The sequence below is a fragment of the Rhipicephalus microplus genome, chromosome 5 (assembly GCF_043290135.1).
Source record: "Rhipicephalus microplus isolate Deutch F79 chromosome 5, USDA_Rmic, whole genome shotgun sequence".
In the NCBI taxonomy this organism is placed as follows: domain Eukaryota; kingdom Metazoa; phylum Arthropoda; class Arachnida; order Ixodida; family Ixodidae; genus Rhipicephalus; species Rhipicephalus microplus.
The window spans coordinates 92,815,715-92,836,942 of record NC_134704.1 but is presented as its reverse complement, the minus strand read 5'-3'; the positions used below and the strand labels follow the sequence as shown (position 1 = coordinate 92,836,942).

The following is a 21,228-nucleotide window of genomic DNA, read 5'->3' as shown; positions in this document are numbered from 1 at the left end:
CAACATAACATGCTGTACCACGAACACCATATGTGTTGTAAACGACACTACGGAAGTCTTGTCCCGTAAGAGCACTGAAAGGTCACTCACGGGTACACGGAATTATTTCGGTAGACCAGATATATTATTTCTCCTTAGGCCACATCCAAGCTAATAAATCGAACCGAAATGGTGGTAGCTGTTCGCGAACCGCAGGGTTGTCAACCCGTGTAGGTGCCGGTCACCTTCCAAATGTACGACGCATTCACACACCATTCGTTCTTGCTTGAATGAATCTCGCGCGTGAAAGGTGTGACCGGGAGAAGGTGGTAAACGAGGCGCCCGCCATGTGGCGTGGGTGCCGTCCGAGCCGGCCAGCACCGGAAGCGCTTTCAGAGCGCGGCCCTTCCTCCCAGGTTGTTTGCCATCCACGAACGCCCAGCCTCGGCCACCTCCTTTCGACACCGAGCACAGGTGCACTAGCCCGCGTAAGGCTTCTATGCTACTAGAGGCTAGATACGTACCGTGCTTTTCCCCGTATAACGTCGCACGGGTGCGTCGTCCTTGGAGAAGTCAAGGCAGATGTACCATTAGTGCATGAATAGTTGGGGAATACAAGCCTTGATAAACATGTGAGCGAGAAAAACAAATATTACCATAAAGTCATGTTGATCACTCTTAGCAACGCGCACACACACACAAAAAAATCATTTGACTCTTTAACGTGGCACGTGGCCAACCTTTGGAGAGAATTGTACTCCCTCAGGAGAGTTACCGTGCGGCGCAAAAGAGAGTGAAAGTGTCTTTTATCGGAGGCAAACCATATCCCCCCCCTCCAAAAAAAAAAGGCTAAAATGTCATTTGTTTTGTTGTTGGATAGGAACTTTCTCACTTCTTTTTTTTTCACTGCTCATGCACTACGCACGCCTTATGACAGTTGTGTCTTATGTAAAAGTGATGATGACCCGTTGTGGTGGTATGGTGGCTATGGTGCTCAAGTGCTGACCAGAAGGACGCGGGTTCTATACCAGCTGAAGCGGTCACATTGCGATGGAGCACAAAATGCTATAGAGACTTGTGTACCCGTGTAAAGATGTCAGATGGCTGGAATTATTGGAGCACTCCACTACCACGTTTGTCATTATCACAACGCAATCTTGGTATGTATACACCCCAGGAATCATATGTTTTATCATCATTCATTCAGCACTGTGCTGCCACTTTGTTTCTTAAAAGAACTCGCATTCGCGAAAATATGTCATGTGATGGGGGTGGATGGATGAGAACAACGCTCATTAATGGACAGGGCGGCCCCGCCCACTGCAGTCTGACATCTTACCGTATACGTCACAACGGAATCTTCCACACTCCCAGCATGCCCGACTGTACTCGCTTGACGCTACTGTAGGTCTTGAGGTCCTGTCGAGACTTCTCCGAGCAGACACGACCTTTTTGCACAGGCGGTGGCCGGGTGTCGCGTTTACCAACACCTACGCAATGCGCATCGGGATGGCCGACACCGCAGCCTGTGAAAACTGTGGCAACGAAGAAACCATTCGACATATCTTTTGTCACTGCCTACAGTATAGTGAGCAGCGACTGTGCCTTCGCAACGAGCTCAACAAATTAAATAATCAACCTCTTTCGGAGGAAAGAATTTTACAATATTGCCAGGATGCAACATGACAGAAAATGGCCCTGCAAGCAGTACTACGCTTTTTGGAATAAACCGGCCTTTCTGAGTGCTTGTAGCCAGAACGCCCTTCCCGTGTGTGTGTGTGTCTTTTTGTTTTCTCCTGATTGCACGTGTTTTTTTCTCTCTCTCTCTCTCTCTATCTCTCTACACCCTCTTTATTGCCCCTATTTTTCCACCCTCAGTGCTGGGTATCAAACCGAATGCAAACATTGTTTGTTTGTTTGTCCCTTTTATCATGGCGCCACCCACCATGGGGGATCGGCCATTAAACGAATGGTGGCTTGCTATTTAAAAGGAAATGTTCATAATTTCGAAAGGTTAAGTTTTAATGAACATGCTTGATTTTGATAATTTTTTAACGATGAACTTAGCATTCTATCTGGTTAACCTCCCGGCCTTCCTCTTCTCTCTCGTTCTCTACAGTATACGTCGTAGAGTATATAAGAAAAATGAAAAAAGAGGTATTAAGCCTCAAGTGATGTGCACTTGAGCTCCAATGATGAAGCGTTCGGTGTATACGCTATAACAACTACGCAGGCTATGCACATTTGTGCATATGAGACACCTTTCAACTTTAAAACACACCCTTCATCTTCTCTACGCCTTTTCCACACATAATAAACAGTGTTCACACAAGCTTAACGAAAAGGTGTGCTGCTTGTAAACCAGAATACACGCGTGTCGTGACGTTGCAGCTCGTTTCTCACGCCTCTGACCCCGCGTTATTTAAAATTCGTTTATTCGCTTTTCCTTCGCGGTCACGCGACGTTCACAACAATGAACGCGCAGACCACTCAGGTGCGAATACAGTCAGAGCCTCACCGCAACAAGCCTTTGCTCTGATTGGTGCGCGCAACCGAAGAGATGGCCGGCGCGGCCACGCTCTTCAATCCGGGTACGAGTACACGGACCAAATCGCCCCCACGCATTTCCGTTTGGAAAAAATAAAGAAAAAAAAACATGCGAGAGATCTGCAAAGAAGTAACGAACCAATAAAGAAAAGCGAAAGCCGCGGGAATGCAAGCCGTATGAAGGCAAGCCTGAGGCGGTAACGCCACTGTTTGAACTGGCGTCAGCCGAGTCGAAATCCCCCCCATGCACCGCCACCACCTCCCGGCAAGGGGAACGAACCGATGCGATGCGTTTACTCGCGCAGAAAAGCGGACGCCATTCAAATGAATGGCGTAGTTCGACTCACGAGTGAGGCAAACCAAAAATATACGCGCGGCAGTGAGCACACGATAGAGGAGGATAAGCACAGAGAAGTACCTCGAGAGACAGAGAGAGAAGAACGGAGAAAAAAAAAGAAGCAGATGCAATTGGAGTAAGAAGGTTGAGTGCACGAGGCATGAAGGGCCGTTCTTTGTTAGCGCAGTTGCACTGCAGTCTGGTGGGACCTTGACGGGTCGGGCTCGTATTTCGATTCATTCTTGCAAGGAGAGAGAGAGGAATAGTAGCGACATCAGGACGGGTGGCCATTTTGTTTCCCCCTTCTTTTCCTGCTCGATGACAATGCGTAGGACAGACAGATGCCCCAAAGCAGTACGACTCCTGGTTGAGGATCCGTGTGCGTGTTCGCTTTCTACGCACATTGCTACCTTTATGTCCCTCAGTTGTAGATCTCTACAGCTGGGCTGGGAGAGGGGATTGCGAGGCCATCTATGTACGATCACTTACAACTCATAAAAAAGAAGAGGAAGCAAAGTGGAACGTGCGTCTGTGGTAATGCAGAGTGAGCCGTTTGAGGTTTCCATTAGTGCGCCGCGGTGGAGCGAAGGTTGTACAAACGATGAACAATGGCGGTTATGTAAATGGTGGGGAAGGACTGAGCCGTTTCTTCCCGTTCTCGGTCGTTGTACGCATTTTGCATGCGCTAAGTGCTACGTCACGATTGCAAACAAAAAGTGAACGAAAAGGGATGTTATGGGGAAGAGGGTAACCTGCAACTCACCGATGCGATAGTTTGGTTGGGAAAAAAGCGAAGAGATGGAAAAGCTTTCTTTGATCTTCCGGCACATGGTCACGCAATGTACTGCTGCGTGCTCCGCGTGCTTTATGCTGGGACACCCGACTGATCCGACTGACAACAATGACTGCGCAGTCGCGTGCTTGGATTGATAAGCCGTCTGTCGGTGCCGACCGGGTCTCCTATTGTCGAAACGTTTGCTGGTACGCGCTCATGGGCTGTATGTAAAGGTCACCCCTGTGTCGTGGTGCTGCTGGCCGATTTCTTGTGATCCTAAACAGCCGCGGCTTCAGGTTTCGGTGCAATCGTTTGAAACTGCGACCCGGCTGTTTTGCGTACTTTAATCGGTGTGGCAAAGGAGGAAGGTCCAGAAAAAAAAAAAGATATTTGGATACAGCAGACCTTAAGCTAAAGTTATAGTAGATATTTCCTTCAGAAACTTGTTACTTCCGGTATGTGTCCAAAGAAGGTCTAGCCGAATCAATTCCGCTTCATTTGACGAGGCGTTCAGGTAAAGTTGCGAACTATAACAACGGCTCGTTTGAGGATGGTCATTGGAGCGTAGCGTATTTGCGAACGGATGGTAGAAAATCGGGATTTGTTAACTTGGCTTCAGCATTGCTTTTTTCGCAACTTTCGTTTTAAATTGTGAGTGCTATGTTAGCAATGCTACTGATAGTGTAACAGTGGTCGACTTACATCGTGACATCGCTTCCTTCTTGCTGTATTTAGATGTGCATGTTTGCGCACTGTATAGCACAATCACCCTCAAGTTTTTTTTTTCTTCCAGGCTTGTTGCCTATACTTATTCTCCAAAAAAGTTTTGAGGTAGACTACAAGTACTGTACACGAAAAAATTACGACGCCTTGAGTACTTTGTAGTTTCAAATAGATAAACGTATCTGGAGGCACTCTTATGACGGACCAAATTGAACCTTTGCAAAGATAGCGTCAAGGTAAAAAAGCTGCCCTAATACACACACGTAAGCTCGAACAGCTCTACTAAGCGCATATTTTCGCTTTACCGTGTGCCATGAAATATGTCTTATAATACTACGCCTCTCACGCACGTTCATACAGTTTTTTTTAAATTTGACTGCTGTCACAAATTTGCGAGAGGTTTGTATACGGAGCTTCAGAACAATGCGATCGATTCCGCTGCACTAAACGTCTCGACTCTGGATAAGCTGAGGAATGCGAAATTTCGTTCATGTTTGTGATAGTGCCTATAGAGTGCGCGAACGTTGTTATTATTTGTTAACACATTTGTAAGACTTGGTTGCTTCCTCACGAAAAGAGTGAGAGAGAAAGTTTATTATGAGAAGGCATACAGGTCAGTGTGAGCTAGTACGCTCTAGCCTGCTGAATGGCGAAGGAAAAAGAGAAAAGGGACGAAAGAGAGATAGAAAGAGAGATAAAACATGGTTATGAGGACTGGAAGAACTTGTCAGCAGAAGCACTTTCAGAAGATGCAGAGCACCATCCACTGTTAAAGGGAACAGTCGAATGCACACCATTAATATTGCTGGCCCTATAACAGCAAGTGGTTATGAAAACAATCTGTATGTACATCACCAGTGTGTCAAGAGGAGTCAAAACTTTCAACCGCCAGTAGTCGTTGGCATATCTAAGCTACTATGCTTCCGTAAGATAGAGAAATCTAAACACGCCATGCACTCAGGTGTTCCCGTTAACTGTGAACACATCTGTACATACAATCACCACTTAACACTGTGCCCCGGTACTGTTTACAAAGAAACACAACATTTCATGAGGGCAGACTAAAAACTGCAAGTTGATTGCCCAGTAACACGAGTGCCTTACGAACGTGTCAATCATGCAATGCTCATCGCATTAAGCGTCAGAACTAGTTATTCGACTAAAAATGGCTTATTCGGGTCTGTCAAGCAGATAAGCTCGGCGTCTTTGAGTAAGCGTGCAGAAGTGACGCAACCTTTCCGTCTATGACAGTGCACAAAACATACATGAGAAAGATTGTGGGGGCCTCTTAGCACAGGAACTTGATGATGCATGTACTGAGCGCATCATCGTGGTAGGGAAGATGCATTGCATTGAATTCCATTAGTCTGCGATTAGCAAAGAAGCAAAACATGACAAAGAGAGTGAGAGAGAATCCTACCTTGAAGTCTTCGGTTGACTCATATCCTGTAACTTCCCAGCATTTCTTTCATAGAAGACGTGGAAGGAAAAGTAAGGAAAAAAATAAAACAAGAAAATCCCCGGCAAACCCTGACAACTGCAGTCTTTGTCTTTTCTGTGTGTGTATGCACTCTGAGCAATATCCATGGCTACTACAACAAAGAAAGAAAAAATAAAGAAGAAAAGTAGGTAAGTTAGGAAGAAAGAAAGAAAAAAAGAAAGAAAGAAAACTCGAAATGGCAGTCGCTTCGCAGAAAAATTACGAAGAGTCTAGACTGTAGAGAGGTACTATCAGAGTGACTGACGTAGGCAGATAAAGAAGAAGAATTCACAACCAAAGTGGTAGGCCTGAGGCATCACACGCACTGAAGCGCAGGACCTTAACTCTCCAATTAGATAACAGGGCTCATTAGCCAACCCCTAGATTTGAAATTATAATAAAATCCACACTTAGCACGTAGTTGAGCGATAGAAAACAAAGCGCTCGAATAAAACAGGAGACGTGCCGTATCAAGCCTGACTACGATGGGAACCGCGCAGACAGGGCTCATGAGGTGGACGCGAGCGGCCGCGACGGGGGCGACTCCCGGCGGTCGTCATTTGCCATTCAGCCGGCGTGCTCTCGGGGTCGTAAACACTCAATTTACGAGGTTGGCCTTAAGAGGGCGCCATAAAGCGGCGCTCTTCTCGATTGCCGCCTCTCTCCTGATGGAAGCAGTGTGGAGGGTAAGTACTGCGGACGAGTCTTCTGGACTATGCGACTCGTGCGAGACGACTAGGTGACGTCGTTGAATGCGGCTCCACTGGAGCGGTGGTCGTCTGTTATGTGGCGCTGTGTACAGTCCATGTTTGCGACAAGTGTAGAGCATCTCTAAAGGGCCGTGCTGTAGTGACGCAGTGTCAAAATCAAAGGCAGTCGGATGTCAACCGTGGTAGAACATCAGTGGAGTTCACGAACAAACGGTACGAAAGGACAGTGAAGAAGAAAAAGCTCAACAATTAAACGAACTTGTGCGTCAACTTTTGCATTGTCAAGTGGCTGCGCAGGCAGTTGGACATGTTCCAAGTCCTTCTATAGTCGGCGAACTCACTCACTCACTGACTGACTGACTCACTCACTCACTCAGTCACTCAGTCACTCACTGAATGAATGAATGAATGAATGAATGAATGAATTTATGAATGAATGAATCTTACAGCAGTAACATGTTCAGGATTTCTAGAGCTACACTTCCTTGAACCGGAGACTGAAGTGACAATGCTGATAGGCCTTGCTATATATTAAATGGGATAAGTCGTACACAGCCCATTGTGTGTCTTTTCCACTGGTTGTGCTAGAGTCACGTGGCTTTTGCCACTCAAAGAGGCGCTCGTAGAAACCGAGCAAATGATCTACATTAGACTTTGTGCATTTCTGATGATCTTGTACGATCACAAGTTACAGTGATGGCGTGCTTCATATAACAAAACTACTATGAAGTTATACTGCAAGTTTAATTGGCGTTAGATGTTGACAATGTCAGTATTTGTGAATAATTTGTTTTACATTTTTCCTGCTATGATAAGACACGATTTACTATTTCTTCCTGTCCTATATTCGCGTTTCTCCAAACCTCTTTGTTAGATGCTCTTAGGAAATTAGCAGCTGAAGTGTCTGACAGTTACAGCACTGCTATTGATTTAACTGTGTTTCTGTAAAGTACCTGTTTGGGATAGTGTCTTGTCCATGCACTTTCCTTAGCGTATAAAACTTCTTTATCAAGAGACGAAATGAAAGTGATGGACACAAACGCTAATTTACAACAGAATTTCTATTATTCGGTGACATGTTTTCAAAGGTGATACTATAGCGACAACTTTGCACTATAGTGACAACTGTGGAGCTAACAAGATAAAGTCGTCAGTTACATTTAAAACTGTCACAAATGCATGTTACACCTCAATTGCAGATTCTTTTTTTCTTCAGATGTGGCAGTACAAGGCTCGCTAATGCACAGGTGATCCACCTTTGATGCTTGCTCCGCTCGTTCCTGCTGCTCCATTTATGGAGCGCGAGTAAACGCCCAACTACAACTTATACACCACCACATTTATACAGTGGGACTGACATGTGAAAACATTTCTACATCCTATCCGTTCTTGAGTGCAGTACCTTCTTACGTGACTTTGGGACACTTCGGACGCATCGCTTCCTAATGCTACGCAAAAAAAAAAAAAAAGTTGCTTTTCCTTTTGTTCGCTTTTTTTGGGTGCTAAGGCACGAAAGACACTGATGAGAGAGAGAGAGAGAGTGGAGGAAGCAATAACCGCAGGTGGTTCTCGCCATCAATGCGGCATCTCTGCGCGGCCTTGCTTCGAGGTCCGTCGTCGTACTCACCGATCAGCGAAGTGCTCGGGCAAGCTGCAGTGACGGAGTCGGGGGCTAGCCTACTCGATGAAGCTTATTTACTTTCCCTTTCTTACTTAGCACGATGCACTGGCCGCTTACTTTGACGAGTGGAGATGTGGTATGGCAGCTTTAAATTCACCAGGTGCGTCAAAACTCGGCACGTATATGGCGACGGACGTTTATGGTCTCTCCTCGGCAAGGAGCGACACTTGCTGAAGAGTGGTCAGAGGCCCCAACTGTCGTATTCAGATCGCTCTTTTCTTTTTGTTCTTTGCTTTTAGTTCTTGATAAATATCGAGAGTATTCACACATCATCGAATTTGCGGCTTCTTTCGATACACACTTAGCCTCACAGGACAGTCTTCTTTTCTGTTTATACCCCTAGCAGATCGCAGTCACTTGTGAAGTGTTGTTGACACTTACCATGTTCACAGCAGATAGCGGGTGACCCTTGCCTGACCTTATATAGTCGATGAAGTGAGTGCATCTGTGTATAAAGCAGCAGTGCTGCTCGCGCTGAAAAACACGAAGAAGAAAAAATAATTATTATGTGCTACGTGTTTTCAGCTGCTCAGAGCACGAAGGGAGACAGGAAGCTTAAGTGGTCGCTGGGCTGGAAATAAATGGAACCATTTTCCTTACCAGTCTCTTTGAATTTATTGTTGGAATAAAGCTTTGTATGGGCTCTTCCATGCGTTTGGACAGTCCATACATTTTCCGTAGCAAACAATTGAATAAAGACATCCGAGGGTCAAACGCATGCGTGCGCCTGCACATAAACATACATACATACATACATACATACATACATACATACATACATACATACATACATACATACATACATACATACATACATACATACATACATACATACATACATACATACATACATACATACATACATACATACATACATACATACATACATACATACATACATACATACATACATACATACATACATACATACATACATACATACATACATACATACATACATACATACATACATACATACAATTTGGGTGCACGTTAAAGAACCCCAGGTGGTCGAAATTTCCGGAGCCCTCCACTACGGCGTCTCTCATAATCATATGGTGGTTTTGGGGCGGTAAACCCCACATATCAATCAATCAATCAATTACATACATACATACATATATACATACATACATACATACATACATACATACATACATACATACATACATACATACATACATACATACATACATACATACATACATACATACGTACATACATACATACATACAGGCATAAACACAAACACACACGCACACGCGCCGACGTACCTTAGTGAACAAGACCTCCAGATCTCTCCTGATAAATCGGTGCAAGTGTCGTAAGTATAATTGTTGGGGTTTACCGTCCCAAAACCACCATATGAAAGACGCCGTAGTGGAGGGCTCCAGAAATTTTGACCACCTGGGCTTCCTTAACGTGCGCCTAAATATGAATACACAGACCTCAAACATTTTAGCCTCAATCAAATATGTGGCCACCATGGCCGCGATTCGATCCCGCGATCTGCGGGTCAGCAGCCGAGTACTATAGCAGGCCGCTGGTCACCACTGGTTGCTGACCACCGGGACGGGTAGCACCGGGACGTGCAAAAGCAATGATGTCATATCATGTCGCCATCGATGAAAAAAAAAATGTCTGCTATGCCAGGACACGCCGTTTTTTGGGTCTCAACATCGATTAAGATATCTAGTGGAGTCCGCCCTGTTGTGGCTCTAATGAAGAGCCTATTGGCTATCTCACAACTTTTAAAAAATGCCTTGGAGAGATGACGCGAGGCACTTCAGTGCACATGATGATGCAAATATACATTACGCTCTTGCTGGTGCATATGTGGTGCAGCTTGTCGGTATTAAAAAACAGTTGGGATAGTTTGTATCCGTGAGCTTTTTTTCACGTACAAAACTTCTTTATTAACGTACGCAATGAAAGAGAGGGACACAAGCGTTAGTTTTCAACAAAATTTGTTTTTTCCGTGACATGTTTTTTACCGGTAACCTTACGTCTGCACAGTAGTATACGCAGAATCAAAAACGCCTAGGGCAGGCACTCAGAGTTTGCTTTGTATTGCCACGCTGCAAACCAACAGAGAAGGCCATCGCAATGGCTTACAATCATCGAACCACAATTCACAGTACTTCAGTATTGCTTAGAGCGCATACTAGGCACCTTGCTCACTCTCCACCCCAGCTCGCCTCGCTCGCAGAAGAACAGCCCAGTTGTAATGGAATATCTGTACTTTGGTAATAAAATATCGACTCACTAAGAGTGCCTCCCAACTAAATATACACACCTCCTGAAAGATCCCTCACCCCTCGTCGGTTCTTAGACAGAGCGAAGTTACGTCTGACAGTGCCAGAGATTCGTATATGAGTGCAGAGCACTCGTCTCCTGCTTTTCAGCAGCTATCTCTATATACTCATGCTGCACCGTAAGAATACAAATACCAAGTTAAACTTTACATGGAAGGCTCGCAAACTGTTGGAGGATCTGAAGGAACTGTGATATTCCTAGCCAAAGCCGAGAACGTTGTTTCGAATGTCCCAAAGGACATCATCGACAGCCGCGGAGATTGCGGCATTCCGTAGAATATGTCGAGAAACACCACTAAAATGAAATATATTTACTGAATCAAAATCAGGTCCTCAATGTCGTCGAACTGATGTCATGAGCTTGAAGCCCAGTAGGTCCCGGAAGTGATGCAATCGTATTATAGATTTATAGAAAAAAGGGCACGATGTAATTTTTCAGTCGTTACCGGGCCACATTGGCATCATAGGTAACGAGCATGCCTACGATGCCACTAATGCTCACGAAAAGGACGTAATGGAACCTATTCTATTGTCAAGAAGTGATGCCGAAGCAAAGATTAACACACTCGCGTACGAAAACCTATTAGGTGCGGAACACGTCCGACTTACCCTACACCCGCCTTCACGGCCTGTGTACTAGTAACTTTGACGCAATTTTTCATCTGGGCTACCCCGATCTGAGGTGACCGTTCTCTGCCGCATGTGACATGGGTTGTACTTTACGATCATCTTTTGTTTGCTGCATTGGAATGGCCGACAGTAATGCATGTGACCATTGCGGCAGTGACAAAACCATTTAACATAGTGTAAGCCATAGCCTTCAGTACAGAGACAGTTTCCCTCAGCAAAGCTTGGGCACCTTGACTAACAGCCGCTTTCTAAACAATCAATCTTGGAATAACGAAAGATCGAGCTTCACGCCAGAAAGTGGCGAAAGCGCCGTTGAAGTTTCTTTCAGTGACCCACCACGTTAAACAATGATGACACTCCTTAGCATGTGTGTTTCTACTTACCTCATACCTCTTTTTTCTTATGTTCTTTTCTTTTCCCTCTTCTCTAACTCTTTCACAGTGCAGGGTAGCAAACCGGTTATTTATTTTCAGGTCAACGTCACCGCCTTTTTACATTACATTTCTCTCTCTCACTCTCTTTCAAACGCTGACCAGTTGATACTTCCATCAAATTTTAACCTGCAGTCTCTGGATGCGTGCTTTCTGCATCTCTGAATGGATGAATACTGTGGCATTGCAATAATATGAGTTTATTAGATAGCTCTTGCGTTTTTTTTTTTGATGCAGGTGCATGGAGATGTGCCGAAACAATCTCATAAGGGCCGGACGTCGTCTTCTACAGCTCCTCCTGTTAGACGTCTCCGAGTTTTCTGGGATGCACATTGATGGCGCTTCGGTTTGCTTACATAGAAGACTCCGGAAATACGATTGCTTTTACTTAAAGTGGTGACCGGTCTTGAGTAGAACCTGCGCCAATGTAGCCTGATGGAGGCTGCTCTCGGCGGCTGTAAGACATCTCTGGCAGTCATCAATCTGACATAGACAGTGTTTGTGTCAATACGCCACGACTTCGCTGACAGCTGCAGCGCAGTGCGTCTGCGTAGCGTACACGTCGCTCGTCCTGTCAGCAAACAACTATAGTGCACGACCCCTTCTTATCAGCGCCAAAAAGCCTCAACTGTTGCAGTGCCACAGGAAGTTTATACATGCCCACGCAGGCCTCTCTTCTCCAGGCTCTCTTCGAAAGATGGACGTTGTCGAGACGTTCTTATCTCGCCGTATCTCGAGTCGGATGCTTCCGGAGAGTTCCTTAAGCACACGCGCACGAGGCAATCACTGCGCAGGAGGCATTGGCCGACAGCGCGTTTCAGTGGCGTGTATTCCAGTGGCTTTAGTGGATCTCCTGTAAATATATACTTTATATACTGGCTCTTTTCCGCATTGGCATCAACTCCTTCCTATCTGGCTGTTTGTGTTTACTCTGGAACACACATAATCTGTCCGTCAAAAGGCAATCGGTGGTAAGGCTCACGTAAACGCGCGCTTCTTAAACACGCGAAAGCGTACGTTTAGCTAAACGAGGGTGGATTGTTTTTTTGACGCTGCACGCGGGGATGGCGAGTACATCTGAAGATACCGCCGGGCTTTTTGATGCTTCCCGTCGTGTGTTTGTGTATATATACAAACACAGCGCGCGGCTTCTGCTCAGTTTCTCGCGCGGGATGTGGTTCGCGTGCGGGCCTTCACCGCTGCGGGCGAGGCGGCCCGCCAACGAGCCTCGCACGCGCCCAGATGCAAACAGTTTGCGATTTATGGAAGCCCACGCATAAATGTTTTGCTCGCCCCGGCGCCTGATTTACGGTCAGTGGCCGCAGCCGATGAAAAGGGGGGCCTACTCAGAATGGCACTTCTATTCCCTGCGGCTGCCCTGGAACTCGTCAATGCCCAATGAAAACCACGACAAATCTTCCTAGACGTATTGCCCCTTTTACCTCGAAATGCTCCGTGCTTGAATAGTAGCTCCGTATTTTTCATTTTTTTATGCCTCTTGAAGGGTAGATTTAGTGTACAGTAAGGGCAGTAGCGACTAGATCAACCCAAAGCTCTTGCATGGCAACTCAATTCACGAATCGATGTACACTTAAGTAAAGAAAGCAATATGCATTGCGTATTCGGGCTACTGTGAAATCTTTCCAGATAGAGGAAGGTAAAGAGAGGAAAGAGGTCAGTGGTAGTGAATGTATGGGTCCCGCACTGTGCGATAGGTGGCAGAGGGTGAGATGTTGAAGGAGAAGAACGATTGCAAAGCACTAGAAATGATCATAAGCTCTGCATCCTCTCACAATATCGCGATACCCAATAATTATAAAGAATCACACTTGAGATTTTGGTCCAACTCGAGCTAACGGATGACTGGAGACAGTAGACTGATGAGAACTGACAGACAGTGATCTCAAGAACAGTGTAGGGAATGTTATTTAAAGTAACTGCAATTTAAACGTGAAGAAAGGAGAGTAGACGAAAAGGTATACATCTTGGCGCCGGCAGAGACCGATTGATTGATTGATTTGTGGGGTTTAACGTCCCAAAACCACCGTATGATTAACCGGCAGAGACCGATCGGTCAGCTGTCAGCTTGTGACGAGATCACTTGCTACCTGATGCAAACAGGCAAAAAAGAAATGAAAGCGTAACACACTCTCCATAATGGCTATAGTTGCGGCGCTGACTGACGCTCCCACGTTTGAATGCACATATATACCCTACAAAGGGAACAGGGGGCGACCACCGCCGTATAGCTCAGTGCTAGAAGAACATCGTACACATTATCCAAAGGTCGCAGGTATGATCACTGCCGCCGGCAGCAAGTTATCTTATCAACTTCTTCTCTTTCTTCTCATTTACATTACAAGAACCTTTATTGACGTCCCCTATACTTTCCTTGGCACGATTTTTTGTTAGTTCTGATTAGTATTGTGTCTGACGACGAAAAAGAGCACTTAAACTTACCCCCCCCCTTTTTTTTCTGAATTAAGTAGGCATTATTCAAGTTAACTGGAGTTTGGTCGGCTCGGTACTGCGAGATACAACGAAAGAGAAAGTCATGATCACAAGAACAGTGGTGCGACTATTGTAGTAGTTTGAAAATTAAATCACATATACAAAACCAGCAGGCATCGGCTGCTCGCATCCACAATAATAATTATTGATTTCGCGCATAGGACACCCAGAGCACTGCTATGCGGCATATGAACGCTCCTTTACACAGTATTTTACTTTTTTATATTTAGAATGAAGACACTTGTGTATCTCGTCACAGGAAGAAATATTCTGTAAGCAATATTGCGAGCCACTCTGTATTTTTTTTTTTATAGTGAAACGCGCTAGCGAAGATTCGACGAAGAGGAGGAAGAGACTCGACTGGCTCGCGAGCGACGCTGTGGATCCTTCGCTGAGCTACGTTCGCCTCCGCAAATGAACATGCAAACCCAAGCTCTTTTGTGGTTCATGACGGCGTCCTTTACAAGAAGAATTATTCCGGACAAGGCGCCCATCTGCTTCTAGTTGTTCCACGCATTTTACGGGCTCACGTCTTTCGGTCCTTACACGACGACGCAACCTGCGGCCACATGGGCTTCGCCAGAACGCTTCAACGAATCCAGCAAAGGTTCTATTGGCCCAAGATGCGACACGACACGGAAAAATACGTTGCTGGATGCGAACAATGCCAACGACACAAACGTCCCACGGCTACGCCGCCAGGACTTCTCCATCCTGTTCCACCTCCTAACTCTCCCTTCGAGACTGTTGGGTGTCGATCTGCTCGGTCCATTTCCACGATCGAGCATTAACAATCGATGGTCGTCGTCTGTGTTGACCACCTAACGCGCTACGCAGAAACTGCTGCAATACCTGCTGCAACGGCCATGCACGTGTCGCAGTTTATGCTTCGCTGTATAATTCTCCGCCATGGTCCTCCACGCGTTGTCATTAGCGACCACGGACGTCAGTTCGTTGCCGACGTCGTTGAAGTGATCCTGCGTCTGTCTGCCTGCCATTTCCGCCATGCCACACCATATCACCCGCAGACCAATGGTCTCGTAGAGCGCACGAACCGGACTCTCACGAACATGCTGTCTATTTATGTCGATTCTAAGCACAAAAACTGGGACGAAGTGCTACCTTACATCACGTACGCGTACAATACCGCGAAGCATGAGACTACAGGTTACTCTCCATTTTACCTGCTGTACGCTTGCTCCCCACGATTTTGTCTCGACACTATACTACCTCTTACACTAGACGTGGAAACCTCGACACCCGAGACGCTCTGCCGCGCAGAAGAAGCCCGTCGCATCGCACACCTCCGAACCTTGGTATCCCAGCAGCGTTCTAAGAAACGTTACGACGCCTGCCATCGCTCCGTATCTTATAGTAAGGGTGATCTTGTGTGGTTATGGACACCAGTCCGCAATCGTGGTTTGTGCCAGAAGTTTTTGGCTCACTATTCCAATCCATTCGTCATTCTTGACCGCCTCAGCGACATCACGTACGTAATCTCGAGCGTCACAAGAAATGGTCGCCGCTCTAGCAAAACACAACTGACACACGTTGCGCGCCTTAAACCGTGCCACCATCAACCATCTGAGTGACTCGCCCAGAGGGCATCGTCTGCGAACCGGGAAGTGAAACGCGCTAGCGAAGATTCGACGAAGAGGAGGAAGAGACTCGACTGGCTCGCGAGCGACGCTGTGGATCCTTGGCCGAGCTACACCTCTGCGTTACCCATCTTGTAAATAAACGCGTTCAATCGTCACAATATTTTTACGTTACAGGCGTCTGAAACTAACTTCAGCTTGTGAGCCACAAATACAAAATTAATTCCCGAGAGGGCGCGGAAAATAAAGGAAGTAAAGTACATGACGGGGGAGGGAGGGGGAGAGAAGCGATATTGAAAAAAATGTGATTCAGCTTTGCCATCTGACAGAAAGCTTTTCGCCTATCTCATAGGCTAGTTCATATCTGAAGGAGATTGGCCGTCGGGGTTCGAGAAGCGCGTCAATGGTGAGTTCGGTAATAAAAAACTTCAATTTCACTTTCTTTATTTCAGACGTATAAACACAGTTCACAGTGTGAAATAGGTCCATGCGGTAAGGCAAAAGCAGACTCTTATGCCTCCTGATGATGCCTTTACGCCGGACTTGCATGTCTGACAGCAGGAGAGAAACCTGTGAGATATGTTAGTTATAGTACGGGATTACACTATGCTCTTTACACAGTATGCAAACAAGAATGAAAATGAAAATAAACAATTTGACAAGGAAAAAGTTCATACAAACTGCAATAGTAACGGTAACAGTCTCTGCACATGACGTTCATGCAATATAAAGCGCAACCTAATCATCAGAACTGAGTGATACATCATTGAAGATTAAAAAAAAAGGTAGGAGAAGAAATGAGAAGTGAATTTACGGGCTCCTTATGCGAGAAATACATCAGTTGTCATTGGCAAATTCTATTGAGGAATATGGTAATCTACAGGTAATCTACAGTTTTGTTTGTTAGTCCTTGGTCATGATGCTGGCAATGATGTAGTGCGTACATCATATTCCACTTGTCTGGTTAAATATTTGTTGGAAAAGGTGGTATAATCGTGTTGACCATATATGATCTGGACGCCGATTGTGAATTATAAAGAGTTTGTTCCACGACTGTGTTTCAACTCTACAGGTGACCTCAAGGGGTGCCTCGCGAAAAATGGCCAGTCTTGTCCTGGTAGCTTATCCGAACATCAGCGTTATTAATTACAATATGCCACAAAAGGTTGTCTGTACCATTTAGCAGATTCACAAAAAATATTATTCGTGAAGCAGATGGCTGCTAACAAAAGGTTTGCAGACCACGTGCTTGAGACCTCTGATAAATTGGATTCGTTCACTGAATAGGGCGTTGCACACTTCTCGACGTCTATTAGATGTGCGAGACGTTACATGTTCCAATACTTGTCACACCAGCGAAAGAGCGATGTCGGCAGTAGAGACAAAAAAAAAAAAGAAAGCGCGACTTTACCAACATCGATGAAAACTATTTCTTTTCATATTGTCCTTGACAAAACTTCAGTCTCGTTGAGGCGTGTTTGTAACATGTTCTCGCGTCGTAACACAAGAGATAAAAACTGCATAAGAAACACGTTGTTTTGGTTTTTCTAAGATTCGATGAGGCGAGGTTGTTTTGAAGATTGTGACACACTTATTCGTCATTCTGAAACTTTTAAATATTTTTTTCATTTAAAGTGTTTTAAGTAACGACTGTATGTGTTCATTACTCTAGGATTCTCACGTGTCCAATTTGTATCCAGCCCAACGGTATTGTGTTTTATGAAGGAGAGACGTCCCAGGCGTTGTATTTATGCCGCGATGACGTCACGCTTTCTCTTCGACTGACAGTTTCCAAACTTAGACTGTGTATATATTTGTGCGCTCTTTATTTTTCTTTTTTCCACCATTGATATCTCCTTGTACTTGCTTATACCGACTCTGACATAAACAACCCAAGCGAAGTCTGCGGTACTTCTTCAACGGGGAGCTTGCCACATGGTGATGTGATTAACGAGGGGCTGCGCCACAGGGTGGTGATCGAACTTTACTTTCATCGAGCAGCAACAGCGTGAAGTTATTCTTTGCCAGCACTCCCCGCTAAGCGTGCGAAGCCTGCATACATCCATAAGGGAAGCTGTGAGAGGTGATGGCTTTTTGACACGTGCCCTTAGCGAAACATTGTCTTAAGAGAGAGAGAGAGAGAGAGAAAGAAAGAGAAAGAGCTCGTTCAGTGGTTGCCAAGGCAGAAATTATTTGTTGAATGAATATACTGCACAGAATGTTTCCTTGCGTCAAAATAAAACATGCCTTTTTCTGGGATGTTTGCTTACTTACATAATTTGCGGCTGTTATGATTTCGCCTAAGCATTTATTTCTTATGTTCACTACACCCAGCATATAGTCGATCTGTCGCATTATATATAGACAGCCTTCACCTTTGTTTTTTTCACCATTAACATTCGTAATTTGTCATTACATTAGGGAAGTTTTATTTTTAAATTAATATATGAAAGAAAGTTTGCGGAGGTAGGTTACGTTAAAGTCGGCTATACCATAATTATTATCTCAATAATATTATAGCTGTAGAAAGTTTAACAACCACCATAATAGTACAAATAATAAAACGTAATAACATTACTACTATAATACTAGTACTTACTACTACTACTACTATTACAACTAATAATATTAATAATAATAATGAGATATGAATAATGCTAGGAAAGGCTTTTTCGGATATCGCCGCTGAACTCTCAGGCCTCATCATTCGACCGCCGTACTCACGTCGCCAGAATCAGCGCATAGTTTTACACTACAGCGTTTATTGCATCCGAAAAAGTCGTTTCAAGCTGGTGCGCATTGGCTCGAATTACGATACGTGTCACGTGTTAAAATAAGTCGTTCAGCCAGATGCGCAAGGTTATTAGCCACGGCAAAGTAAACCAGCATCGCTGAAGGTGCTGAAGTGCTTATGAAGTGCTGAAGTGCAGCACGTACGCCCCTCCACTAGTCATCCTGCTCTGAAGGCGTGATTAACCAGCTTGCCAACGCCTCCACGCCACAGGCAACTTATATGCACGTGCTTGGCCTTTGTTTACGTGACCGATCACGTACGCGGGAACCTCTATATCATCGTGCCAACGTATGCCGTGGACTCAACGCAGCGGTGCTAACAATTCCATCTGGGCTCTCAAGTACGAGCGCATGTGCGAGAGTGATGTAGGGTGCTTCGAGAATGCCCGGTTTCCTTTTCTTTCTGAGGTGAGAAGTCTTTCCTGAGAAAATGTGCCTGGCAGAGGAAGCGCTGTGGATCGTGTTTCGCGCACCTCGAGGCTGTTTCAGGGTCTGGTTTGCGAGATTTGATTTTCGCGGTTGCAGCTGTGAGAAGCACGTGTTTGGTGTGGGATGGCGACTGACTCGCGTAAACAGGTTAGTGAGCCTTTCCCGAGATAGCTCGCGCTCTCGTGTAAAACGATACCCGCGTGAACTCAAAAGAAAAAAAAAATGCCGGGGCACGGAATGTGAGTACAGTAAAATAACACTGCAATGAACGTCAAATAAATTAACTACTAATTTGTACAAACTTTTTTTAATCCCCCACTAAAACTCTGTTGGCCCGAATGCTGACGCTTTTCAGTATAAAGAAATTATCGCACATTAGCCTTTAGTTCTACGAGCCTATTTTGTGACATCATCCGATGCCTCTAACGTTAGACAAGGAGTTGTCCGAACGACAGACAATGCTTTGGGTTTTGAGGACTATGGCACCTGTGACTCTTGTTGAGACATGTGTTTCTCTGTCTACAGAACAGATTGTCGCGAGCGTCTTAGCGCTGGGAGGAGGAGAAAATAAGGAGGAAGTAGCCTTCGCGGAGTTAGCAACAGGAAAGTTACCTAAAAAACGCTGATGTACTTGGAAAGAATGAAGTCCTTCGTCGCTCAGCTTAGGGTTGTGCCGGATATGGTCTGTGGGAGCTTGAGCACCGTGACTCAATTTGTGACAACTGCAGTCGTAAATGCGGAAGTGCAGCAGGAGGTTAATTCATTTATAAAAACATTCTATATCCGCAGGAATTCACATCCAAATAAGCAGCATTGCAAATAAAATGTTTCAAATTTCCTTTCAACAACCTATGCTTTCTTTAGTTCCTGATAACAAGGAGTAACATAATAATATCAGTTCAGCGAGTTTTTTCCCCGAGTCCCTTGAAGTTTGTAGAAATGATGTTTCACTGTATTTGTTTCATTAAGGTGGAAGCATTAAATGTCCTATCGAAAAGTGACCGTCGGTGTCGAAGGCGTCGACAAGAGGTATAGAAAAAAAAATCAGTGATGACGTCACGATATGAAAAAGTAATGACGCCATAGATATCCGAAATATCGTATGTCCTTCGATTCAATCTCACATGATGACGTTTACACGGGCCAGTTTGCTCGTTTAAAGGTGCGTTCATCGAGGCACTGAAACAGAACGTCTTGTGCAGATAGTTCTGAATGCCTCCGAACCCAAAGCAGTGCTAATACAAGTTAGACGCAGAAAGCTTTCGGAGGGGATATGGGGGGAGCATTAGCAGTGGCTTAGCTCGGTTTTTCTATAGGATAAGAGCTGTAGATGGCCGACCGTACCACGGATGAACGAACGAATGGCGCTCCCTCGAACAGACGGATGGACGAACCACGGACAAACGGATGGACGGACTAGTGAGTGAGTGATCTCACTCGAGTCAAGCGCCAGCTCACTACAGGACCCTCGATCAGGAGCTTCCAGCTAGGCCTTCTCCGGCGCGCCAGCTGTGCTCCATGTGACGTCACTGCTCCCCGCGCTTGCGCAGAACTGCTTACAGTAAGCCACGCTAAACTGCTCAACCTTATTAGCGCCACGCTGTGGTTGCGACCAGTTCATTTGTACATTTAGGGGCGAAGCTCCTTCAAGCGGCACCCGTTCATTCCTCGTCGTATAGTCGTAGTGCGTAACCAGTCTTACGTTTTGACCCGCAAAATGGTGCCGGTGGGAGATTTCTCTTGTGCGTTGTTGAACAATAAAAAATTCGCAGCGTGCGCGTTAACCAAAAGCCGCATTATCCTGTCTCTCATTCCCTATTAGCAGCCATCGGCATGTAAATTGAGCATTATCTGACAACAAAGGGTTGCTACGTTATACTCACTGGGCGTAACCTGCTTAGCTTCAGAAAGGTTTAGCGAGCATTGGGCCGCAGTGCCATGAATACAGTAAACTAGTATATACCATGAACTCGAGGTGGTTAAAGGTGGAAACTAGACACGAAGCGCAAGCCGTAAGGAAGTGTGCGTGTGCCCCCTCTCGTTTAGTCCTTGGAATGTCCGTTGCATGGCGGTGCTTTTATATGCGGAATATATGATGAAAAGATGCGAGATGGTGGTACTTGGAGTACTTGGACTAGGTGGACGAACGGAAACACAGACAGATGTATGGACGGATGCACGGATGGCTGCACGGACGAATGGACGCATTGACGGACGCAGGGGCGGATGCATAGACGAACGCAGGGACAGACGCATGGATGGACGTGCGCACGCACGAACAGACGCACG

General features: G+C 45.5%; 1 protein-coding gene across 7 annotated transcripts in view; it reads right to left on the bottom strand.

Moving 5' to 3' along the window:
* The window catches only part of LOC142817866 (uncharacterized), a 246,100-nt gene extending 237,302 nt beyond the window's left edge, over positions 1 to 8,798 (bottom strand). For 4 of the 7 annotated variants that reach the window (XR_012895391.1, XM_075895754.1, XM_075895752.1 and 1 more), the window contains exon 1: positions 8,179 to 8,407. The gene's annotated coding sequence lies outside the window, so the exon portion shown is untranslated. Of the gene's footprint in view, positions 1 to 5,781; positions 6,355 to 8,178; positions 8,408 to 8,613 lie in introns of those variants that run through there. The other 3 variants (XR_012895395.1, XR_012895392.1, XR_012895394.1) reach the window with 3 other exon arrangements.
* Positions 8,799 to 21,228: the final 12,430 nt, after the last annotated feature.